This window comes from Rattus rattus, chromosome 9, assembly GCF_011064425.1.
Source record: "Rattus rattus isolate New Zealand chromosome 9, Rrattus_CSIRO_v1, whole genome shotgun sequence".
Lineage (NCBI taxonomy): Eukaryota > Metazoa > Chordata > Mammalia > Rodentia > Muridae > Rattus > Rattus rattus.
Window position 1 is genome coordinate 6,961,501 of NC_046162.1, and position 6,818 is coordinate 6,968,318.

The window sequence follows — 6,818 nt, forward strand, 5'->3', positions numbered from 1 at the left end:
TTATTATTTTTGCATGCATTATCCAACAATTGGGATGGCGTTCATATGATCATATTACCTTAATAATCAAGTTTACCATAGTATAATTTATATATAAGAAAAGGCCCCATTTTGATGAGTACTAGCAAATCTTTACAAAGCGTATACATGTGTGTAACCATCACTATATCCAAACATGGGACATTCCATCTCATCAAAAGTTCAGCACCCCGTCCCAGCCAGTCATGTGGTGCACATGAGGGACCAACCCTTCAGATTGCTGAGAAATAGTGTTCTCATTGGCTGCTGGGAGTTGCCCCTGGTCCCTCAGGCAGACTTCAGCTTCTTCGGGAGATACACTTCCCGTATTTCACACGGGTGGCCTTTGGAATCAATGTGACTCATCTTCAGTGATGTGTGTGACTTCTCTGAACCCGTGCTCAACAGCTGTGTCAACACAGAAAGTGTGCCCTCCCAACCCTTGCCAGGTTATGCTTTTGGCCAGAGAAGCCTGCCTATGTCTGACTCCCTTCAGATTCACTAATTCGGAGATACACTGAAGTTCCTGACCAGCAGTGAAGCTGCATAGCTGGTGATGGCGGGCCATCCTTTTAGGTCTAGGAACTTGGACTTCCTTGTTTGTGGAATGGAGACAATGCTATCCTCACAGGGTCACAACACAAACCTAGGTGTGTGAGGGTCTATGTTTTCTGTCCCCTTTTTTCTCTGGACCTTCAGTTTCTTTCTCTGTCAGGTAATGGCCGAACTGTAGTTCTCCAAGGTGTCTTCCCTCTTGGACCTTGTTGGGACTGGAAAGGGGTCTAAAATTTTCCAGCACAGGAAAAATTGGGGTAAGAGAATGGCCAGTTTCTCTGACAGTTCCTTTCCCGAATAAAGAATGTCTGCTTCGGTGTCTAGAACAGACCTGTGGTTTTTGGATCATGGGGCTGATACCTTAGCTATTTTGAGGCCCATTAGGGAATGTAATAGAGCTCCCAATTTCTACATGTGATCCCTGGTGCCACGAACCATGTCCTCTGCTGGGAACTAATCCTTGACAGGGATAAATGAGTCACACAATAATGGAAGGGAGGGGATAGTGTTCCATTTGTAAGCCAGTAAGTAGTCCAGTTAAAACTGGTTTCCTGTCTCTGTCACTGAGCAACAGAGGACTGACTGGTGGGGGCCTACTATGTGTCATGTGCTTAAGATAGATCATCACTGTCAACCAATAGAGGTAGCGGTCCTTATCTGTAGATGGACAAACGAGCTTCTTCTGCTTGGCTTCCCATCTGCCTGATGAGCTATGGGTGGGCGGATAGGAACACAGTGTGTGATTCTGTGTGGCCAGGAGAAGGGGGTGATAGCTTCTGGTTGAAATATGAGAATGTCAAAATACCAGGAACTTACTGTTACTTTTAATTCTCCAGACCCCGTGACCAGACCTGGAGGCAGCCGGAACGGTTTCCTAGACCCCTGGATTCCAAGCACAGAGGTATTCACTGTGCAGCACACTCAAGGACATGCTGGAAGTGTTGTCAGGGACAGGCAACAAAGCTATTCCCAAATCATTACTTCCAGTGCTCAGGGTCCCCAGTAGGAGAATAGAGCTCTAGAAATAGTCAGGGGAGGCTCTATCTTCTTCACCGAGCTCTTCAAATAACACTGTGTGTGTTCTCTTTCTGCAATGTGCCCAATGTCTGATGTCAGTGGTGTTCGCTGATCGAGAGCTGCCACCCTTACAACTCACAGTCCCTGGTGCCCAGCTGCCTCCTTGACCATGAGTTCAGCACCCCCAGACTCTGTGCCAGCCTGAGAATGGGCTGTGGCTCAGGCCCATTCTGCACTGGCATCCAGAGCCCAGCAGACCTTTGTGGATCCTGGCTCCCCACTTCAGTCTAAACAGATGTGCCCCCTCTGCTCTGTATAGACTGCAGCTTCCCCATGCTAAGACAGGGCTGTTGGCAGTGACTTGGAGAAGGTGACACACAAATCAAAGGGTGACAAAGAAGAATGGGGAGTGCATGAAGGCAGACAGGATAGAGCTATGGCAGTGACAGTGACAGTCACACTGAACTCCCAGGGAGGAAGGACATGGCACTGGGTGATGCTCAGGGGGCTGCCATCAGCGTAGCTCTCCTCCTCATGAGTGTGTGGTTTGGGACATTGAGGTTCACTTTTCCTATTTGTAAAAAAATAAAGACACCACTGGTGTCTCCACCAGAAGTTAGTAAGTTAGTTAGTTTGCTTGTTGGTTTGTTTTCCAAGGCACGGTTTCTCTGTGCAGTCCTGGCTCTCCCGAAACTAGCTCTGTAGACCAGGCTGGCCTCAAACTCTCAGGTCTCCCTGCCTCTGCCTCCCAAGTGCTGGGATTAAAGGCGTGCACCACCACACCCTGTCAGACGTTTGTGTTTACAGAGATGTAATGAGATGCTGTGTTAAAACATACTGCCTTGCTCACGTGTGCTCAATAAAACGTATCTACATTGTCTGCTGTTGGTCAAGTAGCCATTGGATCCTCTGAAGGCTGAGTGTGGGAAACACCATTATGGTTTGCAGGCAGAGAAGTTGCAGGGAATGTCTGGACCACCCCAATGTACAGCACCTCCATTTTGTACCCTCTCATCATCCATGTGTGAGCTCCCAGTCTTTCTCAGCCTCTGAACGGCCTCCTCTTTCCAGCCCAGACCAATCTTCTGAAAAGCTGGGACAGGCTTTAGAACTGCAGCAGATGACCTCAAGGGGGCAGCACGCGCTTGGCAAACCCAGACTGACCACTGGGACTGGGCTGAGTTGACTGCCAAGCAAGGCAAAGCCTAAAGGATCCGGCTGTCAGGTTGGTGCCTAGCTAGGCTTCAAGGGTGGAGGAACAGAAGGCACATTGAGTTAGGAGATGTGATCGGTCCTGATGCTCCCCGCACCTCACATTGTCCAATACATAGGATGAATTGTACCAACTGATATGAGGGACCCCTCTCGCTCCAGTGTACAGGCTGGCGCTGGAGGACAGAGCTGCTATATTGAGCGGTCTCTAGCCAAGACTGCATTTCTAAGACCACTCAGGATTCCAGGACATTGGTTATGGCTATGCTCAGCCCTTCTGGTCTCTACTTACTGTATGGTTCTGTGTCCATGGACGACCCAGCTCTTGGACCCTCCCCAGATCTCTGAGGCAGAAACTATGTTATTTTGGTCAGTGGTCCAAGGGAATTTGAAAGACTCAGCTGGTTTCAGAAAGTCCTAAAGGGTGGGAAAGGGGAGAATATGACCATTTATTGATCATTTCCTACCTAGCCCAAGCCTTATGTTCTATAAATGCTACCCTGTGTATTTCCCACCTCCATGTTATTTCTTACCTGTCCTTTATGACAAGGAACTAGATCAGCTCCAGAGAGGTCAGGTGACCCGCACAGGGACTCAGAGTATCGAGTACTTAGGGTAGTCTCACGGCTGTCTGGTTCTATAATCGGGAGTGGCCACTCTCCCATGTTGATGACGCCCCTTAATCACAAGAGTGCATTCTCTCTTGGGCTCCTACCTTGTGGTCTGTTTTATATGGAAGTCTGAAATACATTTTATTGTTTAACGCCTGGAAGCAGAATCTACTATGGCCTCTTCCTGAAATGGCTCAATCCTGATCAGACCAAATGGCTGTGGTCCTTGAGCTGGGATGTTTGGGCAGGAAAGTGGCTAACAGCGAGAAGGAGAGTTGGGGAACTGATGCTCTTGGGCAATCCTATTTTTGAACCTCTTCTACCTCAAGCTAGCAGGCCCCTCGGTTCTGCTTCTCTGTATTTAGAGCTTCACCATGATTTCACTGTGGGAGCAGCAGCTCTCTTGCTCTCTCTACTCTGCTCGTTTGCAGCCACTCCGTGAAGTCCCTGGGGACGAAGGCCTCAGGATGTTGAGTGAGCAGCACAAAAGTCAGTTGTCGCTGAGAACTTCTGCGGCTAAGGCCTTGCTTCTAGAGAATGGTTTTATCTTGGGGTGGTCTCTGGCTCTCCTGCTGTGTCTCTCTAGTGATGGGAGACTTGGGTCCTCTTTGTGAGTAGTGCCGTGAGGACTATGCCAACTTTGGTTCTAGCCCCAGTAATTCAGACAAGTTTCCCCACACTTGAATCCCCCCACCCTGTCCCACTTCACTCCATCTATAATCTGTCTCAATTTCTGTACTATTCAAATTAGTTACTTGAATGACTACAAGTCAAAAGTCTCTTCCCAGACGCAATAGCCCAAAACTTACTGGAGAATTCTCCCCCTAAGATTTTCAGTGGGATGAAGAACACTGCCCTTCTGGTTTGCTCTAATGTGTTTTCCCCACCTGAGACTTGAGTGAGTTTGCCTTGAAAGGCCTTGCCACCCATCCACAAAACACCTGGTTTCTCCACAGCCTTCGAGTGATGAGGACAAAAAGAGGCCACTCCATCTCCTTCAGAGGACCAAATATGGGGTCTCTGTCATCTTTTTCCTGACGATGGCAGTATCCAGACCTTTGATGGATTGATTCCAAGAGCAGAATCATTAACAATACTCACTATTTGACATAAAGGCAGCCCCCTGGACTGTCCCACTGTCCTCACACCAGACAGCTCTCACTTCTGGAGTCTTTCTGATCTCCTCTCTGATCTGAGTACAGCTAGACAGACCTATTGTACTGTTTGTGATAGTGTTGACAGCACTGGGTTGGTCTCAGAATTCCCCAATTTGAGTACATTTCCCTCTCTGGAAACCTCCAAGTCCGTATCACATAATGGCTACTCTCTACCCCTGTTTCTCAAGGTCAGAAAAATGGGGATGGTGGACAAGACCACCCACAGTTGTAGTATGACTGGCTCAAAGTCAACATGGCCCTATCCCCTTGTACCACATCTGCAGGCCCTCTGGAATGCTGTGCTGAATCAATAAAATCTCTGACTTAAAAAAAACGTTGTAAGTGATGTTTTCACCCTGACTAGGAATTGTATTTCTAAAACTACAAGCAGGAGCAATGAGAACTCTTACGGATCTATGAGCAGTACGTGAAGCAACGAAATGATTGTCAAGAGGAATCTGGAAAACCTCCCAAGACTCCTGCAAATCCATAGGGAAAGGGTTCAATGAAATCAGTCAGCTGAGGGATTCTACCCTTGCGGATTCGGGAACTCGGGATAATTATGAGGGCTTGGTAATCTACCAGGAGACAGGCATGATTCATTCAGGAAAGCAGCACACAGAGAGCTGTGTATAGCTGAGTGCAGAATACATGTCTGTAATCTCAGTGTTCAGAAGGAGAAGCAGGAACATCCTAAAGCCACAGCATGGGTGTGTAGTAAGACCTTGTCTCAACACATACATACCGGGGCCGGGGGCCCCTCTCCTCTACTTCTATGCATAGATAGGTATGTTTTTACAACCCTGAAGACAGCTGTGGGACATCCACACCAGCTGTCAGCATGCATTCCTTATCCAGGTTGGGGAAACAGACAGCAGACCCAAAGTGAAAAAAAAAAAGGAGATTTAAGAGTCTACTTATTTTTATTAATTTCTGAATGGTTTTCCTAAATACTTAGCTTTTTTTTCTGGAATGAAATAACGTTGTCAGAGGGCCACTTCAGAGCAAAGTCCTCAGTGAATGAAATGAAGGTTTGGATAAAGGGCAGTGATACTCACACTACTGTTGGCAAGCCACCCTCAAGAGCTGAGATGTTTACATGTTCCGTCTTCCTTGCCAATATGCAAATAGGTCTGCCCAGAGCTGATAGAACCTCTATTGTCTCTGTTGTAAGCTCCTGAGCCAGGAGCAAGGGATCTCCCCACTGCACTCAAGTGTATGCACATGTATCCCTGTGCATGCATGTGTGCGCGTGCGTGCGTGCGTGCGTGCGTGTGCGTGTGTGTTGAGACAAGGTCTTAATATACACCCATGCTGTGGCTTCAGGATGCGCCTGCTTCTGCTCCTGAACACTGAGATTACAGACACGTGTTTTGCACCCAAAGCTACACAACTCTATGAGTGCTGCTTTCCTGACCGAATCGTGACCGTCTCCAGTGGAGAAGTGTTAGTCTAGACATCGCTGTGCACCCGACAAGTTGCTGGGTGTGTTAAAATGTGTGGGTGTGCAGGCCCCACATCACACCACATGGGCGCACATGGAGTTCAATGAATGCAGGAAGATGCGACTCCGTTTCCTAAACAAGGGCGCTGAGAGCATTTATTTGAGTTTCTGATGCAGTTACATCTTCTGAGTGCAGCCAGACCCAGTGCTGGTCACTGGGCCCCAAGTCAAATCGGGGAGGTGCTGAAGTTCCCTGACTCTCACTGGGAAATGTGTGCCTCGATGTGGTGCTGAGGATGGCAGTAGAAGGTTCTCGCTGTGGAGTCTTTGGGACGTCGTTATTCACATTTTGTGAAGTATTATAAATGATACGTTTCTGCTCTTCCTCACGAGGTCCTGGTAGCAGGAACCATTCTTGTTCCTCATGGGTGAAGAAACTGAGTCATGGTACTTGGGAAGGATGCAAACTCAGAAACCTGAAGGAGGAGGTTTGAATCCTGCCATGACCCCAAACATCACAGCCACACATTGAAGAAACTCTGGCACTAGGACCCAGGTCTTCCAATAACTTGCATAGAACTCATTACAAGACACAGGCTGGTGCCAGTGCACAGTCATTACTCAGAATTAACAACTTTAGATAGGTATTTTAGCATTGATATTCGGTCTGCTTTCTCTCTCTCTCTCTCTCTCTCTCTCTCTCTCTCTCTCTCTCTGTCTCTCCCTTCCTCCCTCTCGCCTGGTTTGCCTTGACAGACTCTCTGAAGCGTCCAGGACTGATTTTGACCATGTCTAGGTCATCTC